The sequence below is a fragment of the Cyanistes caeruleus genome, chromosome 8 (assembly GCF_971803275.1).
Source record: "Cyanistes caeruleus chromosome 8, bCyaCae1.hap1.1, whole genome shotgun sequence".
Lineage (NCBI taxonomy): Eukaryota > Metazoa > Chordata > Aves > Passeriformes > Paridae > Cyanistes > Cyanistes caeruleus.
The window spans coordinates 38308656-38330302 of NC_141708.1; the positions used below are offsets into that span (position 1 = coordinate 38308656).

General features: G+C 56.6%; 1 pseudogene; it reads right to left on the bottom strand.

Moving 5' to 3' along the window:
- Nucleotides 1–3073: 3073 nt before the first annotated feature.
- On the bottom strand, nucleotides 3074–21255 carry LOC111945448 (extracellular matrix organizing protein FRAS1-like; annotated as a pseudogene).
- Nucleotides 21256–21647: the final 392 nt, after the last annotated feature.

Consider the following 21647-nt stretch of genomic DNA (forward strand, 5'->3'; position numbering starts at 1 on the left):
CCCCCAACCCTCGCTACCCCACCCCAGACCCCTCCGGAGGAGGGGGCCCACCCTAAGCCCCCCGGGAGCCCCCAGTGTGATGTGGGGACACCCGGCAGTGTGGGGCCGTGTTGTGCGTGGGGGGACCCGCACCGCGGGCTCCGGCCCCGTGAGGGGATTCCCGCCGGGGGCGCCGGCTCCGGCCCTCGGGGCTTTATTATCCGGCGCCCCGAGCCCCGCGGCTGCGGGGGAAGACAGAAAGGGACAGAGAGAAGGAGGATAAGGACGAGAGAGGGAAAGGATGAGGAAGAGAGGGAAAGGATAAGGACGAGAGAAGGAGGATGAGGAAGAGAGAGGGAAAGGATGAGGAAGAGAGGGAAAGGATAAGGAAGAGAGGGAAAGGATAAGGACGAGAGAAGGATGATAAGGAAGAGAGAAGGAGGATGAGGAAGAGAGGGAAAGGATAAGGACGAGAGAAAGAGGATAAGGACGAGAGAAGGAGGATGAGGAAGAGAGGGAAAGGATAAGGACGAGAGAAGGAGGATGAGGAAGAGAGGGAAAGGATAAGGACGAGAGAAGGAGGATGAGGAAGAGAGGGAAAGGATAAGGAAGAGAGGGAAAGGATAAGGACGAGAGAAGGAGGATGAGGAAGAGAGGGAAAGGATAAGGACGAGAGAGGAAGGAGAAGGGGGACAGGGAGGGTAAGAGCGGGCACAGGCGAGGATAACGGGAGGCTGCAGGGTCGGGACGGGCGGGAGGATGGAGGGAGAAGGAGAAGGAAGAACAGAGACAGGAGTCAGGGTTTGTAAGGGAACAGAGCAGGAACAGAGGCGGGGGCAGGGGGGGCGGGCGGTGCGAGGGGAGACGGGGAAGAACAGCAGAGAGGGGAGAGAAGGAGACGGGAGAGAGAAGGAGAGGAGAGAAAAACAGAGAGGAGAGATAAAAGCAGAGAGGAGAGACAAATGCAGAGAGGAGAGAGAAAAACAGAGAAGGAGAGAGGGGAGAGAAGCTGAGAAAGGAGAGATAAAAGCAGAAAGGAGAGAGAAAAACAGAGAAAGGAAAGATAAAAGCAGAGAAAGGAGAGAAACGGAGAGGAGAGAAAAGCAGAAAGAAGAGAAAAGCAGAGAGGAGATAAAAGCAGAGAGGAGAAAGAAGCAGAGAGGAGAAAGAAGCAGAGAAAGGAGAGATAAAAGCGGAGAGGTAAAAGCAGAGAGGAAAGATAAAAGCGGAGAGGAAAGATAAAAGCGGAGAGGAGAAAGAAGCAGAGAGGAGAGATAAAAGCAGAGGAGAGAGAAGAGACAGAGAGAAGAGATAAAAGCAGGAAGGAGACATAAAAGCAGAATGGAGAGATAAAAGCAGAAAAGAGAGAAGCGCCTCACCGGAGCGGCCGCAGCCGGCTCCTCCCGGAGAAAATGGCGGCCGCCGCCCTTCCGGTGTTTAAGTGGCCTCGGTCCCCCCCCTCGCACCTGTGCCGGCCCCGCCCCGCACACCTGAGGCGGCCCCGCGCCGCGCACGCGCTCTGCTGTCCCGAGCTGCGCACGCGCTCCGTGCCCCCGCCCCTGAGCCGGCCCCGCCCCTCCTTGGCCTCGCCCCCCTCGTGCCGCTGTCCCGGGGCCGCCGGGGGCGGCGCGCTCGCACCGGGCGCTCCGCGTCCGCCAGAGGGCGCCCTGCGGGGTCCCGGGCCCACACGGGGGCTCCGCGGCGGGAATCGCCGCCGCCATCCCGGACCCGGAACCGATCCCGGACCCGAGGCCGATGCCGCCTCGATGACGGAGAGGCGGCGCCGCCCGGGACCCCTCGGCAGTTCCCAGGCGCGCTCGGGCTGTGCCCCGTGGCCCCGCTCCTCATGCGGCCCCGCCCCCCGTGCCGCCGGCCCGGGACTCTCGCTCGGCGCCGGGCGAGCCCCGGCCCGGGGGCTGCTCCCGGCGGGCTCCGCTCCGAGCCCTGCGCGCTGCGGCGGGGCCGCGGCTCGGGACGGGGTCTGCCGCGGGGCAGAGTCCTGCCGGTGTCCGCCGGCGGAGCGGTGCCGCCTCTCCCCCGGCCGGCCCCGGGTGGCGGGTCTCGGGGGCGGCGGAGCACGGCCGGATTGGGGTTGAGACAAGGCCGGGGGGACTGGGCACTCCCTCGCCGGGACTCGACTCCCCCCTCCTGCCGCGATGCCGGGACGGGGCTGACCGAAAGCGGGTGACGGAGCCCACAGCCGGAGCCGGGATGCGGGGGTTCGGGTCCCGCGGGTGTCCGCCCTGCGGTCCCGGGCGGTGCCGCCTCTCCCCCGTGGGGCGGATCGGGCTCGGTCCCGGGCTCGGCATCGCGGCGGGAGGGCGGCGCCGGCTGCGGGAGCGCTGCGGGTCCCGGTTCGGACGCGGCGCCCCCGCCTGGGCCCGGCCGGTCCCGCAGCCCCGGAGCGCTCCCGGCCCGGGCCCCCCGCTCCGCCGGCCCCGAGGCCGCGGCGGGGCCGAGCCGAGCTGGGCGCCCGCGTCTCCCTCCTTCCCTTCCCCGGCGCAGCAGCTCCGTGGGGCTCCGGCCCGCCGCGCCCCAGGGGAATGAGGGAGACCGGCGGGGCGGCGCAAGAAGGGACACCCCGATCACAGCGGGTTTTGTATTTTAGCTTTACTCTCTTCCGGAGGCCAACGAGGAACCCGGCTGCTCCTCGGCTGGCTCACGGGGGTGGCAGATGCCTTCGCCACCCTGCCCAGTTAAGCCCGGGAGAGCTGGAGCAGCACGGAGGAAGGGCGGCGGTGCAGTCGCTAAGACGGGAGCAGGGGGAATTGACAGCTGCCCCTCCTCACCAGACTAAAAAAATACCCGTATGACTTGCAAGTGCACCTGCTTCACTTCCCTGGCCCTGGCCCTTGCAGAGGCCGCCGCTGTCCCTCGGTGGATGAAGGTTCCTGACGGTGCAGCAGCGGCCGCCCGCCGCCTTCGGGGCGCCCCGGGGCAGCTCCACCTCGCTGTTCAAGGGGAGCTCCTCGGGAGCACGCACCACCCAGCGAGGTGTCCTGCCTTTGCAATGGCATTAATTCCTTCAGGAACACGAATAAAGTGTTTTTAAAGAGCTTTCTCATGAGTGCCTCAGGGGAAAAAAAAAATGAAATTACGGGACTAACATCCTCATCTTCATTTCTTGTATCAGAGGTGAAGTGTGAAGGCCCAGAGTCTACAATTCACCAAGTGTTCGGGAGGTCCTGGACAGAGGAGTCCATTTTGGGCTACCAAAAGCACTGGGTACTCCATACCTGGTAGAGAGCATCCACCTTGAGAGTAAATCCATCAACTCCGGGCATGCTGCTCACCGAGTGGAACTCGGACAGCTGGGAAGCAAAGTGGGCAGAGTCAAAAGGCACAGCGTGGAAATACTTACCCGTCACTTCTGTCTGGTTTCGGTGCTGGAAAGTCAGAGAAGTGTGGTGAGGGATGCTGTCTGCTTTCCCAAGGGAGGCTGGAAGCCAGAGCCCCACCAAACACCTGTGTCAGGGATCTAGTCCGAATGCCCCATCTCCACACGTACACGTGGGCACCGATTGAGGAACACACTCAAAGGGTGGGGGAAAACTGATCTGGTGTTCACAGCTGGCAGCAGCAGCAGCAGCAGCACAAAACATCCCCCACGGGCTCCCTTCCTCATCCCTTTGCAGCCACCGCCTGCCGGTTGCCAGAGCAAATCCCAAACGGGAAGAAGCAGGAGCAGAGCACTCACCAGGAGGAGGAATCGGTGCTTCAGGTACTTGTGGGGCTGGATGCAGCCGTACTGGGGCCCCTGGTTGTAGACGGTGCCCGTGGGGTCGAAGAGGGGCACGTGGCCAGCCCTGCCTGTGCACAGGTAGACCTTCTCCAGCTGCAGCTTGTAAGCGGCGTTGAGGTTTTGTTCGGGGGGCCAGAGCACGCGCCGGTACAGGATCTGCCCGGGGGGAGGTCGGGACAAAGAGGGGCAGGTGAAATTTCCCAAGCAGGAAAACGCTGCCAGAGCCAAGTGTCCGTGTTCAGAAGGGTTGGGGTTGTTTGGGAAGGGCTCGGTGTGTGGGAGTGACAAAACGCGGTGCCAGAGCACGCTGTTCTTTCACAGGGCTGTAAGATGTCAATTACTGCTGTAGAAGAGGCAAAGCTACACGTGGGTTCTGCCCTTTCCTCTCCAGGGAATGGAAGCTGTGAAAGCAGAAATGCTGGGCACAGGCAGAAGAGGAGAGGTAAATCCTACCCTTGGATAAAGCCCCCTTGTAATCCATTTCTGCCAGAGACCTTTCCGATTTGGTGGGGTCCATTAGAAAAACCTTCTCGTTGTTACAGAGCTGAAACTCTGTGTTCAGGGAGTAAACAACTGGAAGTGGGCGGTTTGTCTGCCGGAAGGCGATCGGGATCAAAAACCTGCAACTGGGACAAGGAAGGAAACAAAGGGGAGATGAGGTTTGGACGGGTGTGCACCCCAAAGGGGCCGAGCCTGCCCTCCTGCCCTCTTACCGCTCGGGAGCGTGAGCCGGGCAGGGCAGGGCAGGGGCTTGGCTCCAGGCTCTGCCCACGGCGGCGTGGGCTGCACCGTGCAGGGCATCAGGAAGATGGTGTATCCTCCAGAGTAATCCTTCCTGGGAACAGACAGAAGACCCTGCAGCCACCAAGCACAGCTCAAAGCTCTTCACCCAGGGCAGCACCTCTCCCTTGCCCCAGCAATGTCATCCAGCAGTCCCCGAGGGACAAGTGTGACTCTGGGATCAGTCTATCCACAGGCCGCACTGCTGGAAACATTCCTTTCCAAGAGGCTGAGCTGATTTTTCTCGCAGTACAACGGTGCTCCAGCTCTGACCAAGCTCCTGAGCATTCCGTGCTATTGCTGGCGTGGCTGCTGGAGGGGTGCCAGGGAGAACGTGCTGCTGTGGGGGAAGCTGCTGGAGGGGACTGCACCCCCAGCCCTCACCTGTTGTAGGAGCTGGTTGCTCTCCAGAGCTGGTAGGGAGAATCAAAAGTCTGAGCGCTCCACAGCAGCTGCAGGGCAAATTCGATGCCTCCCAGGTGCTCTGGAGTTACCAAAGAGGACCTGACACCTGGCAGGCTGTGGTGCTCCATGACAAACAGCCCTGGGGGAGGACAAGGAGGTGACGGGAGGCAGAGCGCGGAGAGGCCCCACCTCGCAGGGGCAGAGGGGCTCCCGGCGGGGACGGGGACTCGTTCCGCTGCCTGTGCCGTCAGAGCAGAGCTCTGTGTGACCCTGCTCTGTGTCCCTGCCAGGATCGCTGCCCTCACCTCTGAACTTGGCCTGCGTCTTGAACTCGATGACCGGCCGGCCGTCCTCGCGGATGTAGATGGGGATTATCTGCAGGCAGGCCGAGAGCGCGCTGTCCGTCTGGATCCCTGCAAGGACAGCAAGCGCCACTGGGAGCCCACACAGCACCCTCGCTCTCCTCTGCTGGGCTCTGCCAGCCCCAGAAGCGCTTGGGACACCTCCACAAGGCAGGGTTCAGCTGGGATCAGCCTCCAGTGAGCCAGCTGCACGCTCCCTCCGTCAGCCACCGGCTGCCTAAGCCCCCCGCAAGCACAGAGGAAGGCAATATTCCGAGTTCCCCGCTCCCTCAGGACTCTGGGGGCAGTGCAGGAGCTAAGGGGAAAACATGAAGGAACCACTTCTTCCATAGCCCTTGGAGCGCCTCAGGCTCACCTGTCCTCCAGAGAACGGTGTCGTAGAAGAAGGAGAACTCCATCTCGCTGCGGTGCTCCGGGGAAGCCCAGCCCCTCGGTGCCGTCACACAGATGTAGGACACGTAGAGAGGGACGTGGACTGTCAGGAAGGACTGAGCAGAGTCCCTTACCTGGCAATAAAACCCCAGAAAGGGGGTTATGCGCCTTGCAGTGAAGTCAGAGGTGACTCTGGACGTTCTTTACGTGCAGGTACCTCAGACAAACCGGCGTTGTAATGCGGGGGCAGTGCTAAGGCTCCCTGGGACCATGGGACAAAGGAACTCTGGGCACAATTTCACCTCAAAACCCCCCTGATTTCCAAGGCTGTGAATTAAAAATGAGCAATTCTGCTTGCTCAGGCCTCCCAGAGCTCTCCATTTATTATCTGCAGAGTGCAGCTGTACTTTGCAGGCCCTGGAGAATTCGGGGAGATGTTCCAGCCTGGCTGGGGCCAGGCTCCACATGCTCCACTGGGCAGTTTCTCCGGCCAGGCGGCTCCTCTGGGTTTGTGCAAACAATTGGAGCTATAAAAGGAAACTTCATGAACTAGTTCCAGGCTGGCAGGAATTAAGAGAGATGATGCTGGTCCAAGCAATTTAATGGGAGAGCCTGGGGGAGATGGAGTGGGCTGCACGTGGATAACGCAGCCAGGAGAGGACAGTGAGACACCCCAAACAGGGAAAGCCACTCGTTTCTAGAGGAACATTTTTGGCTTCTGGTCTCTTAATTAGGGAATGAGCCAAAATATCCCATGTTGTGGAGCACGGCCTGAGCCGCCTCTGCTCATTTCTATTGGCCGAGAACACAGTCAAACTTATAAAAGGGAGCCCAGCTGAGAACGTTTTGTATTTCCAGTACGGCCCTACATTAAAAGAAACCAGTATTTTCCTGGCACTCTGAAGATTTAGAGAATAAAATAAATGGAAAATGAATGAAATGGAAAATAAATGAAATAAATGAAAAGCACCCAGGCCTCCCAGCTAGTCCCAAATCCAATGAGATTTTTAGGCCAGAATCTCCACAGCCCCACCGGTGCCTCCCCGCCCGCGTACCCTGTGGTTGACGCTGGTGAAGGGCGTGTTGTCCGTGATGGTCTCGAAAGGCCAGCGGGCTTCCGTTCCCGTCCGTGGGGGCGGCCACTTCCCAGCTGAACTGTATGGAAGACTGGTTGATCCCGGCCTCGCCGCAGCGCTCCTTCATCAGGGCGTACTTGGGGATGTGAAGGTCACAGGGAGTGACACAGACGAGGGGGTAGCCTGGGGAGGGGGATTTCTTCGCACCCTCCTTGGTCACTTCTTCCACGCGGTCGTAGTGACCAGCCACGGTGACCACCTGTGGGAAACCAGAGGGCAGCACTCAGCTGGAGCCGAGGGAAAGGGTGGAAAAAGCCATCCACGCCTCCCACGTTGCCACGGCAGCCCCACTTTCTATTTCCCAAATCCCACTGCGGTTTCCACTCTGTGCTTGAAGGGCACCAACTCACATCCACTCACCACGGGAGGTGCTGGGAGAATCGGGCTCCCCGCTGCCTCCTGATCCAAAATAGTCACTGTGGCAGTGCTGCTGTCTCCTAGAACTGCTTCCACAGGATCATCTGGGCCCAGCACCAGAGAAATGGACTCGTGCCACTCCCGGTCTTCGTTGGACATGATCTCCACCTTAAACATGATGTGGGCCACGCCTGAGGGAGCGAGTACAAGAAAAACAGAGAGAAGTGGATTCATCACCAGAGACTGCTCTGAAGTTCTCATCCGGACCCTGCTCCCAGCTGTGACCACGGAGACATTAGGATAAAATACGCATTATAAATTTTATTTCCACTCATTGCTGCTAATAATTTACCCAGAGGAGCCCACTATAAACATAAAACTCCAGCTATGACAACTGATCCAATCGATCCGGTGATAGATTTACTAGCAGATGCCATCTGAGGATTAATAGCGACTGTCTTGTAGTAGCTGCCTGAAGGAAAAATCTGGGATGCAAAGCACATTCCCATCCCTCGTCTTCCTCACACCAGTGTGCAGAGCCATTTGGTGAGGGCTTCTTGGTCCAGCAACGTGGTCTGAGGTGTTCACAGGCCTATGTTCCTTCAGGAGGACTTGACTCTGCCAAGTGCCAGCGCTTCCTCCTCTGCTCTGATCAGCCTTCCTTTAAACACATCAGCTAATTTTGAGTAACAACATTACAGCAAACTTCATGCTTTTCCAGTGGCTTTTCCCAAACCTCCTGGAAGTCCCTGGCGCGCACAAAACGTCCCTGGTCGCATCCCCACCTCAGACCCTCCCCGCCAGGCCCCTTCACCTGGGCTGAACTTGAGCATCCAACTCTTGGGGTAGTAATCCACGCCGGCCTGTGCCGAGCCGTCGCGGGCGCTGCAGCGCACCTTGGACGTTCTGTTCTGGTCACCTCTGCGGATCACCGGGATGTTCAGCACAGCCACTCCCTCCGGGCCCGGCGGCTCCCGGCACCTGGTACGCGGCCTCTTCGAACTCGATGCTGGGGGCTGCAGGCACAGCAGGGAGGGGAAAAGCTCCGGGTTTGCACCCCTGACTGGCTCAGCTCAGCTCCTTTCAGACTCGTCTACACGCCTTCGGAGCGAGGGGCTCCTCAAAGCAGGGGCCAAAAAGGCTTGGGTGTGACTTAGGGCAGAACTTAACGAGGGCATTGGGTTACAGAGGATGGCAAATGATTCTCCCATCCCTGGCATCCCTCTTCTCCCCCCACAGATCTCTCCAGGCTGTGATGCTGTGGAGGGAGAGGAACATCTCCCAGGGGAAGCACAGCAACTTCCAGCAATGGAAACAGGAGAGGTGGTGCGTCTGAGCTCTCTTAGCCAAGCCCTCCCTTCAGCCCAGCACAGGGCTGTGACCACGGCACCGAAGGCATTCACTGCAGCCCTGGGACTGTGCCGACTCCCTGGGAAGCAGCAGGACATCCTTGCAGAGCAGCCTCACTCACCATCTTCCTCATTGGTGACAGTTACGGTTGCCACGTCCATCTTCCCAACCCGAGCTCCGCTCCAATGGTTTCCAAGGGGGCTACTCAGATAGACCTGGAACTGCTCTTCTGGTTCGAAGGCAGAGTCATCACTGATGTGGACGCTGCAGTTCTTCACCTACAGCCAAGTGAAGAGGAGAAAGCAGCGCACACTGATACATCTGATAAAGCCCCGTAAAGGCCAGGCTGTGCCTCACTATCCAGGGTTGCTGTCCATCCTGGAAGAAACCCTTCTATTTTTAGGGCTGCTACTTCAGTGTGGACAAAGCACAGCCTGTTACAGGAGGAGACACATCAGCAAAGACATCTCTTTCCACAATCCCACAGCTCTCTGTAGAACAACCCTGAGTCCTCCTGATGCATCACATTTACATTTCATAACGTAACCAGTTTCATCATGAAACGCACAGCCCCTTCAGAGTGGCTCACGCTGCTAGGACAAGAATCTGTGCCACCTGAAACCAGCCTGGACAACTCTGCCAGCTCCCTCTGACGACAGAGAGCCGAGGAGGAGACGTGAACCTCTCTCCCAGCACCGGTTCTTCGCTCCCCCACGAGGCAGGTCCAGCTCACCTTCTCCCCTTTGAAGAAGGTGACGCGAGACTCCTCTGCATCCCTCCTCTCCGCGAAGTCCTCCGTGACCTGCGCCGTCTGGCTCCGCGTGTAGCACCTGACGGAGGACTCGTAGCTCAGGTCCCCCGTGCGGAAGATGGGGATGTGCAGGGTCCCTTCCTTCTCCTTGGCCGTGTAGGTGTCCTTGGTGAACTGCATGCTGGGCACTGCAGAGGGGCAGAAACAGAGCCCAGCAGAGCTGAGGATCCTCAGGGAGCCAAGGGGCCAGAACAGAGCAGATAGAGCTGCCAGGGGTAACTTACCGTCTTGGAAAATGTCGTTAATGGCCACGACAGCCTGGAACGGCTTTGCCAGCTCGGCTCCGTAGGGGGAGCTGAGGTAAACAACAAATGTCTCCAGCCCTTCTATCACTGGGTACTGAGCATCGTCCAGGATTGTCAGGGGGCAGAACTGGGAGGAAAGTGGAATTCCTGCTGTTAGACGTATAAAGCTTTCATCCCTCTCAGCACTCACATCTGGCAGTCTAGTGTAAAGCCATTATGTCACTGGGTTTTCTGAATCCATTAATCAATGCAAAGAACGTTCTACGTGAATCCAGCTTATCATTTCAGAGAACAGGGCAGCCATCCTTATCATGGAAGAGGTGGCACGGCCAAATCTCTCCTGGCTGGAGTGCTGATGGGATGGGAGTCTGTGCTTAGCAGACTCATTAACAGTTCTCAAGTGGCCCAGCGAGGATATTCAAAACAAATGCTAGATATGCACAGAAACACAAGACAAGTGTCACCAGGCAAAGCAGACCCAGCAGGAATCCAAGTGGCTCCTCACCTCTTCTGTCTTGCCTGGCCTGAACTCTATTTTTCTGGAGCTGGGGACATAATCAACTCCCGGGCTGGCCGAGGGCGGGTCTGACGTCCGAGTGGCACACCACACCGACGTGGGCGTGGAGAGGTCGGGTCCCTGCCGGAGCACTGGGATCTCAATGTGTCCTGCAGCAGCACGTGCACATGAGAGAGAACAAACTGAGAGAGCACAAACTGAGAGAGCAGCCACGTTCCACAAACCCCTGCCTTGCCCTGCAGCACTGCTCCTGCCCCCAGGCTCCCCCTGGGCACACAGGGAACCAGAGCCCATCCGCACATCTCTGAAGTTCTGCTGTGCCCCGAATCGCTCCTTCTGGCACCTCCTGGTGGTGAAAGCTTCTACAGTGAGCATCCCAACACGACCACCTGCTCCTCACCTGCAGCCTCGCTGACAGTAAAGGTGGCATTCCCCAGGAACAGCGTGGAGGCGTCGTTGGGACCGGCGATGACCGCGTTGGCTGAAGCCCGGCTGCCGATGCGGGCGCTGTTCGAGGTGTCGGCCAGCACCACCTCAAACTCCTCTTCCTCTTCATATTCGCTGTCGTCGATCAGAGTGACATCACAGGTCACCAGGGTGACACCTGGCCCCAAAATGAGGCGGCTCTCATCCGACAGCCCCCGGGACTTGAAGTCGGAGCCGGATTCCAGCACGTGAAGGCTGCTGCCCTTGGCCGATTGGGGGACGGTGTAGCAGATGCAGACACGGTGCTGCTGGCATCCCCTAGGAAGCAACAGGGAAACTCCATAGATCTGTGGAAATACTTTTAATCTGTTTGCTGGAGATACTGGTCACTTAAAAAATAAAGCAGCATTCGGAAAAGAGGGCGAGGAATGAAAAAGAACACCGTCCCTGCTCCTGAACTTGCATGGCAGCTGGCTTAGACATGACTTCCAGGCATGCTCCTAAATCCACACTCAGAAAACCGGTGGCACTTGCCTATTAACATGCAGCCCAGTGACAGGGTCCACATAAAACACTGTCTAGGTCACAGAGAAGCAGCAAACAAATACAAGGGTTTGCTCCTGCTGGGAGCTGAAACAAATCCAAACCCAAGAAGCTTTAACAGCAGAGACAGGAACAAACACACTGCGTGTAGCTTGACGTTTCACAGTCGTGCCACATAACATCGGAGAAGACCCCAAAACCACAAGCAGGCACAGCCCAAGGGCTCGCTCTCTGTCACGAGGGTTCCCCCATGGCCCTCCCATGGGGCTCAGCATGTCCTGCCCAGCCCGACCCACCTTTCCTTTGCACGGGAGCCGAGAGCAAGCCGGCGCTCTCGCTGACGTGGAAGGCGTTCCCGTCAAACTGCAGCGTGGGCTCGTCCTCGGGGTCCGCGACGGTGACGGTGGCCCGGGTGACGTTCCCCAGCAGGGCGTAGGCCGGCATGCTGAGCTCTACGGAAAAGCTCTCCGTGCCCTCGAACACGTCGTCGTCGTTGATGGTGACGGTGGCAGGCCTTGGTGTCCTCCCGCTCCTCGAACTGCACCTGGAAGGCAGAAATCCGGCTGCTGTCCTTGGACCGGGCTCTGGAGCTTCCCGTCCTTCCCGTCTCACCCTGCTCTGAGGCGTTCCCTCTTCTGACAGCAAATAACTCGCGTGACTTTAGGAATAAAACACACCCTCCTCGGTGTTTTTAGCACTTTTTGTCTGTTCTTTCCTCCAGGCTCTGTGTGAGGCAGGTGTGGTCAGGCCCACCCACCTGCCCCGCATACTCCACGTAGTCCTGCTCCCCGGGCCGTGATGCGGCTCCAGCGGTGGCCGTTCCCTGCTCGGTGCGGCACAGGACAATGCTGTACCGGTTGAGGTTCCCCACCCGCCTCACGGCGACGCTGACGGAGCCGGCGCTCTCCCTGACCTCGTAGCTGGAAAAAGGGATCGAACACACACAGGTAACGGGCTGGGGAGCAAACCCCGTGCGGGGCTGCGGGGGTGAGCGTGGCCTCCCTGGGAGATCCGAGGAACAATAACAACCGGGGACTTGGGCGCGGGGCAGCTGCTCCACGCTTTAGGCCCCTCTCCTCACTGACAGAATTGCCTTCCCATGCTGCAGGGAGCTCAGCTAAGAGCCCAGCCCCCAGCCAAGTGCCCCTCGTGCCACTTACCTGCCGTGAGTAAAGCTGAGAAGGGACCGCTGGACGTGGAAGACGTTGCCGCTGACCACGTTGAGTTTGCTGTCCTTCACTAGGAACTGAAAGCTGTCCGCGGTCTCCTGGACCATCTCCTCGTGCGCCACGTACCGAATGAGGCCCTGGTTCACATCCTCTGCCGGGAGGGAACGTCCAAGGAGTTGGGACAGAAATCCCAAGGCAGCTTTGGAGATGAGCAGTGTGGGTCTGCACGGCCACATGGAGCGAGGATCACAGGGAGCAGTTACCCCCTCACCTCCCCTTCCCTCAGCCCCGCAAGAGTGAACTCTCCCCACATTTTGCTGGCTCTGCACAGCTAGCCACACCACTGTGATGAACACCTCCTGCAAGATCTATAACCCCTCTTCACTGCCCCAAGTCACAGCTCCAGCTCTAACAAGCCTGGAGAACCTGTGACAAGCTGCAGGACACAGGTTGGTGTCTCCAAGAAATTACAGGATTTCTGCAACTGACAGCCAAGTTCAATGCTTACTGTCAACACACTTTGGAGATCTGCCCCTTGTCTTCTCCCCTCACACCTATTTTTCCCTTATTTTAACAAACTGAATCAAGTGATGGAAAAAAGCAGCAGGACACAGCCCAGCTCCATACCCTGTGTAAAGGTGGTCACAGCTGTGCCCGGCTTCAGCTTGTTCTCCACGTGGCCATTTCTGGGACCGGCTGTTATCTCATAGATCAGCTGTTCGTCATCTGTGTCAGGATCTGTCATCAGTAATTCCTTCTTAGTGATGAGATTGGTGGCCTGGATTAAAGCCAAAACCAAGGGAGTCAAACTGAAGCTCCAGCAGTGCAAGTCTGATTGACTGTTCACACAAAAAGCCCGACCATCCCTCTGTTAAAACAGACAAAGGGAAAATCTAGGGATGTGAAAGCACAGAGCGGCCTTGAACTGAGATATCCCACAACGTGTTTGACAACACAACAAAGATTCAAATTTTGCCTCGCATCTGGTTTAATTAAGCCAGGTTTAGTTTAATTAAGAAGACAGATGTGGCTCAAAGAAAAGCAAATTCCAAAGCAGCTGCCCAGCCTTATTTAGCTGGGGCTAAAAGCTAGGACAAATCTTTGGGTTTAACTTAGAAAGTTCTGTTCCACGAGCTGTGCTGACGCTCAGGTGAGGCCCTGCTTGGCAATAAAACATCTGCAAACAGCCTCAGATTGAAGGACTCACTCAAGACAGTTCGCACAGCCTTGGAGAGCCTCCAGGAGAGCACTTTTCAAATGCCCTCAGGTGGATCTGATTCAGTTCTACCACATTTTGCTTTCTCTTCAAAAGCAGAATGTTTTTGACAGCAGGAGAAAGAGAGAAAATTGAGCTGCTCGAGGAGCAGGAGTGCTTTTCCTGAAGTGAGGAGTTTGAGCTGAGATAGCCATTTCTTAATGCAATTTCTTACTACAGCGTTTTCCACTCATTTTTTTCTGGGAAGAACCAAAGTGTTGCTTTACAGTTAGTGCTGGCTCCTCAGAAACAAGCTGAGAGTTTTATGGGGTTTTGTTTGGATTTCAGCACAACAAAGGCATTTGTTTCACAGCAAGAAACTCCTGCACCGTATCCTTGGAAAGCCATCTATCTCTGCCGCACATCATCAAGACATCTCTACCGTCAGCAAAGCTAAAAATGTACCCTGGGGAGGGTATTCTCCATCCCAAAAATCAAAGTGCTGAAGGATGAGGATGCTCTCCTGCGAAGCCCCTTCTCCTGGAGCAGCCTGAGAAGCAGCCCAAGCTGAGGCCAGGCAGCTGTTACCTTGCCATCCGTGTACTCCAGTCACTGCAGGCCCAGGTTGGTGACCACCCTGGGTGTCCCGTCATCCACAGGGAGGATGTCCACCTGGAAGCGCTGCGGTGCTGCCGTCACCACCTGACACCAGTTCAGAGACACGGGGGTTACTGTGCGAGTCAGAGCCTCAGCCACCACGTCACCAGCTCGGCTCCCTTCGGCTCTGCTGGCACCAAGGGCAGAGTTTGCAGGGAGGGGAAGAAGCAAAGACGTGACCGAGAACGTTCAGTCAGCATCTCAGTCCCCCCTGCCCCGAGAGGAGGCAGATCCCTGTGAGCTCCCAAGGCCCCCTCCCATCCCTTCTCCTCCCTGACCTTCTTCCCTCCCTCCTGCACCACGAAGAGGGGGCTGGTGCCGTCGGAGACGGTGAGGGTGAAGCGGTCCCTGAGCGCGCTGCCGCCGCCGTGCCTGCAGCTGCCGCGCTTCTGGTAGATGTGATGTCATCCCTGGTGAAGGTGGTGGCCTGCAGAGGACGCTGCCCGCGGCCGCTGCGCTCCATCAGCCCGTGCCGGGGCGGCTGCACCGCCCCGAACGTCAGGGACTCCACCTGTGCCCGGACATGGAGGGGCAAAGCTGGGGACACGACCTCAGGACACTGCCCTTCCAGCTCAGGAGGCCCGGACAGGGATTCTGGCCGGGCAGCTCCCCTGCGTTGGTGTTCCCAACACAAGGGTTAGCACAGAACATTCCTGGTTCCCCCTGAGCCCCGCCCTGTCCTTGTCCCTCTCCCAAGGGATTTTGTTTTGTAGGTGTCTCCCTATAAAACAAGGCACATCCCACCGAATTCCTGCTTCAGCTGGTCTGAGACAGCTCCCACCCACCCCTGTGCCTGCTCCACGAACACAAGAGCAGCCCCCAGTCCTGCAGCCATTCCGGGCAGTGTGTCCCTTGCCACTTCTGCCAGGGCAAAAACCTTGGGGGCAGGATTTTGGCTCAGGCAGCCAGATCTCTCGCTGCAGGGGAAACAGCAGTGAGATAGAGCCAGTGTTCGACAGCTCAGCCTCTGGCCAGACCCAGGAAGAAGAGGAAGTGCCATTTCCATCCATGCTGAGCATAAATTCAGCATTAAGTCTTTAAACACAAGCCCAGATGTGCAGCACAAGAGGGGAGCAAGGAGGCTGGGGGTGGTCCTGCCTTACCTCTGTGTCAGCATCTGTCGCTTTGAGCTCAAACTCCGTGATGGTTTTTCTCACCCCTTCCTGAACTGTCATCCCAAAGATTTGCACGATGGGCAAGGAGTCATCCACGGGGTTTATGGTGATGTCAAATGTCTGGCTCACCTGGGACAGGAAGAAAAGCTTCCCTTGCCAAATTCAGCCTTCCAAGAGTGTGACTTCACCGCAAGAGCACAGCGATCCCCAGTTTGGGTCTCTTCATTTCAGCCTTGTCTGAGCTGCTAAGCCCAGATTACTTCTTTATCCCTCCCCACTCATTAATTCTCCCTCTTTCTGTGATATTTACGGACATCCACTTTCCCTCCCTCTCTCACTCAGTTTTGCCCCTCTCCCTCTATGTGCAGCTAGACTTCTTCTCTTTCAGAAAGCAGGAAAAAGGCATTTCTCCAGGGGCTGGCTGTCGTCACTACGCTGTCAGTGCACTGGATCAAAGTTGAGCTCCAGCAACAGTTGGCAAGCAGCTGAAAACCAGGCACCCAGCTCTTGGTGAGCCCACAGGGCAGGTGGCTCCCTGTTCCCTGCACAGGCCTTCCTCCCTCCCTGACCTGAGCGATGTGGGAAATCCCACAGCAGGAGAAGGAGGAACAGCCACATCTGCCCACTCAGGCAAAAGTCAGGCTGGGACTGACCTCGTTTGTCCCATCAGACACAGAAAAGGTGAAGGCATCCGTGTGCTTTTCCTCCTCACTGGTGTGGATGTACTGGATGCTGCCAGAGGCCAAGTCTGCCTGGCTGAAGGAACTAATTCTTGTCCCTGGAAAACGAACAACAGGGAGGAAATGCGCAGCAGAAAGAGCAAGGCAGGGAAAAACTACGGGAAGCAGGACATATTTAGGCATGAGGACTCGGTTTTGGCTGGTTCTGATCCAAGGCAGGCTGCCCCGTGAACCCTCAGCTGAGCCAGGGATTTAGCTGGCACAGAGCCTCCTAAAATTTCCTTCTCAAAAAGAAGTCCAGGCTTCTTTTCATCTCCTCCTGTTGGGAGTGGGCCTCCTGGGGCAGAGAAGCTGGGAGAAAAACTGTCCATGTAACACTTGGATTGTCGCTGCTGGGCAGGACTAAGCCAACCGTGGCATCACTGGGGATGAACCGAAGGCCTCCTGGCCTCACAGCAGTTTTCCAAAATGCCTTCCAAGGATCTCTTCTCTCTGCCCTTCCTTATACCCCTGCATTTAGTACCCAGTCCCATTTTCAGCACTGATTTATAGTGACATCTTTACAGCCCATTAGGTGTGACACAGCCACAGAAAGGTACCTGACAAGCATTTTAAAAAACACTTGAGCATTTTTAAATCTCTTTGCTACGTTCAACAGTTTTTACTGCTGCTGTCAACCAACATCCTGACAAGAAGTTTGCCACCAATATATCACACTAAATGGCTGCTGACAAGTGCTGGCCACACTACAGAAGACACCAGGATCTGATTTAAATAAATGAGCCACAATGGAACGATCAGCTAATATTTCCTCAGAGCTCATCAGCTGGAAAGGTTTGGGTTCTCTTTTGAACACTTCAGTATTCTCTCCTTAGGTTTAGGTCATTTGAATCATTACAGCTACTTCTCAGTCTGTGACTCGGTAGCCTTATTGGTCCCTCACAGACATGAAAAAGCAGAGAAATCAGAATCATCATCAGATTTTAAATAACAGGAGGAATAAAGCCCTTAATTCAAGTCTCCCAAGTACAAGATTCGCTGGTTAGTTTGCAATTTAGACAAAGATACTGCAAGTTTTTAATTTACTCTCACAGCAGAGAGTAGTTTGCTTATTATAACTCATTCACTATTCCTGCCCTTTCAACATGTTTTTGTGAGAAGATGAGGCAAACCACACACCCAAACTGAGCTGTACAGGGACCGTCTGCATCTTGAAAACACAGAGCAGATATTTCCGCTTTCATCTCACGTTAACGAGAAATATAAAGTTAAGAAGAAATACAACCTTAGATGAATATAATAAAATCAGAAGAGCGTATTTTATGACACCACAGATCAAGATTAATTCATCAGGGAGAGGCAGCACACTCGCACAGTCAGCAGGCACGAAAGGCAGCTCTGAAATTCAGATCACATCTGCAGAACTGACCAACCCCCTTCCCTGAACAACCAGAGTTCATTATCCAGCACAACCATCACACCCCAACATCGCTTCCTGTTAAACTCAGTAGACGGTTCCCTTCCTCTCTCCACAGCACAGCTTAGGGAAACAGGCTGGGCTTTAGGGATCAAGGGACATACTGGCCAAGAGGAGGACAGAAAGCACCAAGGAGGACAGTCTGTGCACCAAGATGAGCCGTTCCCAAGGACATTAAGGGATGGATTCTTTGCTGTTCACAGCAAAGGCCAAAGGTTTTCCTGGGAGAAAAGGAAAACCTACTGCAGAAGCAGCAGTAGGGCCAGAAACTGGCCCAGAGGCTGAATAAATCCTAAACTGGGATTATTGGGCTGCTCTGCCTCCACTCACCTTATTCCCTAACCCTCTGGGCTCATTTATTTTAGCTTTGATTTCTAACAGGAACTGGAATTGTGTGTCGCTGCCTCTGGGCATGTTTTTCCTGCAATGAATGTTTAGGGCTCAAAAGCCTCCAGCATTTTGCTGCTGTGAGAGCCCAACACCTCCCAGCTCACCTGGGGAAGCCACGTGCTCCAGATGCCCCAGCTGTGGCTGCCAGGTGACCTTCAACTGGAGCTGGGAGGCTTCGCTGTCCTGGTCAGTGGCCGAGAGCTGGAGGGTTCTGATTGTCTTTGCCGAGTTCTCATCCAACACCAGCCCCTCGTTAGTGATGATGGAGGGGGGAAATCTGTCCTCTGGAAGGGTTAAACACAAAGCTGAGTTAGGAGATGCTTCTTCCCGTGGGTGCTTGGGCAGGAAAACAAAACACACGCACAAATGTTTTGATAATTCCAAACCAGGAACTTTAGGCCTTGCCATTGATCGGGGTTGATAACATTATAATGTCTTATAGACGATCTCAACAAAATGTGAAAGATACTAAGGGGAATTTTTCTACCTTTTCACTGAGTTTGTCAGAAGCCAAAGAATGAACCCTTACATCTGCAAAATCTCCCCGTGCCCCTCACTTCAAAGGCCTTGGAATTGACGGCGCATCAAAACCGAGTCTCAAGAATTACATTTCGCCTTGCAGTACATGTGGGATGGAATCTGGGAGCAGCCCTGAGCGCTGCAGCAAAGAAAGCATAACTGCCTTTTACCTATGACATGGATGTAAAAAACCCGGTCCATCAGTTTGTTGCCATCTGCATCCATCACATCAAAGGTGAAGGGGAAGTTTCCACCAGGATCCCTTTTCTGTGGCTGGCATTTTCACCACATGCCCTGGAGAGAGGGACAGCAGAAAAGAGATGCTTCCTTACAGGCTGCAGCTTCTAATTCTTACTTTGGAAGCAGGCTGACCCCATCAGCTGAGGCACCTGGGGCTTGACAGAGCTCCAGAATTTGGGTTTCACAACTTTCTCTCTTTATTCTTTTTCTCCTGCTGAGAGAGCTGTTTTAACATCTGTTCAATGATACAGGGTTCTGCTCTAATCTTACTTCTTTCCCTCCCTCTCTCATAAAGAATCACAGAATCATGGAATATCCCAAACTGGAAGGGACCCATAGGGATCATCAGGTCCAGGATGTTAAGAGTGTGTTATCCCCTTCTTGCCTCCCTGCCCCACCTGCCCCAGCCCCCGTGATTTCGCGGTCTGTTCCTATGTCCCCAAACCCCACGGCGGATCCCGCGGCGCCCCCTCCCCTTCCCCATCCTCATCCCTCTCCCGTCTCCGACGTGGCAACCGGCGAGCTCCCCGCTCCGTGTTCCACACCCCCCCCAGCCTCGTCACCGGTGTCGCAATCCCCGCCCTGCCCGCCCCCGGCTCTGCCCTCACGGCCCCCGTTCCCTCTGTCCCCACAGGCGTCCCTCCCTTCCCGCCCGCTTAGAGCGGCGCGCCCCCGCCCCTCGACCGCGCGGCCCTCGTTACTCCTACCCCAGTTCCGGCACGCTCCGCTCCCCTACAGCCGCTCCGTGCCGCCCGCGCCGCCTATGGCGCCCCGCGGGCTCCGCTTTCCCGGCAGCCGTGCAGTCGCCGTTCCCGCCGCCGCCGCCGCCGTTCAGCGACGCCGCTCTCAGCGGTGCCGCCGGGGCCCATTCGGAAGTCGCGCCGTCCCACACCACTCCCCCATGCTGCCCTGCGGCGCTGACGTCATCCACGCATGCGCAGTCACAGGTTCTATCGCCGATGTTCCTGCCGCCGCGCGCGGCTGCCCCGTGCCCGCTCGCAGCCGCAGCTTTTCCACCGCCCTCCGTACCGGCCTCTCAAGCCGCGGGGGGGAGAGCAAGGACGGGCACGGGGCCCCGGCTCTACAACTGCTGACAGCCGCGTCGCCTCTGCCACCGCCCGGCCCAGCCGCTGTCCGGTCCCCGCCGTGCGTCTTCACGTCCCCGCGTCCACCACCGCAGCCGCCCGACGCCGGCACACGGCCCCCGCCTGTCTCTGCCCCGCTGCTAACACCGGCACAATAAATAAACGGGAATTGGGGGAAAATCGGGAACTGGGGGAAAAAACGGGAATAAAGAAAAAAACACTGGAAATCGGGAGAAAAAAAAAAACGGGAAAGAAAACAACAAACCAGGAATAAAGAAAAAAAAGGGAATTATGGGAGAAACGGAAATTGGGAAAAAAGGTAATGGGATCAAAGGGAACAGGATCAAAGGTCCCGAGGGTGCTGAGCGCCTTCCAGAAGGTACAGGATGAGTCCCGAGCGTGCTGAGCACCCTCGGTACTCATCCTGCATCCTCGGGATGGTGCTGAGCACCCTCGAGACGGCGCTGAGCACCCACGGTATGGTGCTGAGCACGCTCAGGACTTATCCTGCAACCGCGGGACTCATCCTGCACCCTCGGGATGGTGCTGAGCACCCTCAACACTCATCCTGCACCCTCGGGATGGTGCTCAGCACCCTCGGGATGGTGCTGAGCATGCTGAGGGTGCTCAGCACCATCCCGAGGGTGCAGGATGAGTGTTGAGGGTGCTCAGCACCATCCCGAGGGTGCTGAGCGCCTTCCAGAGGGTGCTGGATCCGTCCCAAGGATGCTGAGCACCTTCCAGAAGGTGCTGGATCCGTCACGATTGTGCTGCGTGCCTACCCGATGGTGCAGGATGTGTCCCGATGTTGCAGAGTGCCTTCCAGATGGTGCTGGATCCATCCTGAGGGTCCTGGGCATCTTCCAGGAGGTCCTGGATCCATCCTGAGGGTGCTGATTGTCTTCCAGAAGGTTCTGGATCCATCCCGGGGGTCCTGAAGGCTGCTGAGGTTCTCCCGGTGTTTTGGACTGTCCTGGGTGATCTGGAACCTCAGCACCGAGCGGGGTCCAGCAGAATAGTCTAGAACCACCGGACTGGTTCCAGAAACTCTGGACTCGCAGGATGGATTTTGGGGTGAAACCCTGGGGGATTTTGGCGCTGAAATTTGGGGATTTGGGGTGAAAATTGGGGGATTTTGGGAGGAAATCCTGGGAGGCTTTTGGGGTGAAATTCGGGATATTTCAACATTTTCCTTCCTAATCCACGAGTAAATAGAGATGTTGGGATTTGATCCAAAAGATCTTACAACCGATTTTGTGGTGAAACAGAGAAAAACTGTGAGCAGCCAACTCACTGGAAAACTGTATATTAAACGCAGAGAAGCACAAAGTGTTTGATGCTGTTAGAGTTCAAAATAACAAGGAAAAATGGTGGGGAATTTACCTGCCTTGGAACAAAGTATGACCCCATCCCATACTCTCAGCTCCCGCTCCCCTTCCAGCGTGGCTGTGACCCGGGCTGGCCGTACCGCTCGGTGTCTCTGGACCTCACAGCATTTCTACGTGGCTGCTGCACCCGGGTCCCCAGTACGTCCTGCTCTGGCCGCCTTCCCCGAGCGGTCCCACGTGCACCAAGCGGGTGCTACAGACCACAGGGGCCTCTTGGCTGCAGAGCTGGGTGATGGGAGACAACAAAGCAATGCCCAGGATGCAGCTGTTCAAGCCAGCCTCGCCTCACGGAGCATTTCTTTCTCACCTGTCCATGGTTCTCTCTGTGTGTGTGTCTGTGCTCCTTTTTAAACTGCAGGGCTGGGAGGCCTGGCCATTCCACCGGGAGTGCTCACCCTGGGAGCACCAGTGTCTACCTTGGGAGGAAGCAAGCTGCCACCAGAATAAAAGCAGGGTGGAGCTGCTCCCACTCCAAGGCAAGAGCCTGCAAGGCCCATCCTTTGGGGACTCGTCTTTTGTGTGAAGGCACATTGTCTAGCAGAGGAAGAGGTTGGTACCTGGTGGAGCAGGGCCAAGATTCCATTTTCCCCAGGCAGCTCCCTCCTCTGCCTGCTGTAGCGCTGGCCAGGGCTGGGAGAGGAGGGGGAGTGTGTTCAGCACTGCTGCTGGAACGGAGTGGCCCTCTCAGGAGGATCCCGGTTGCTTCA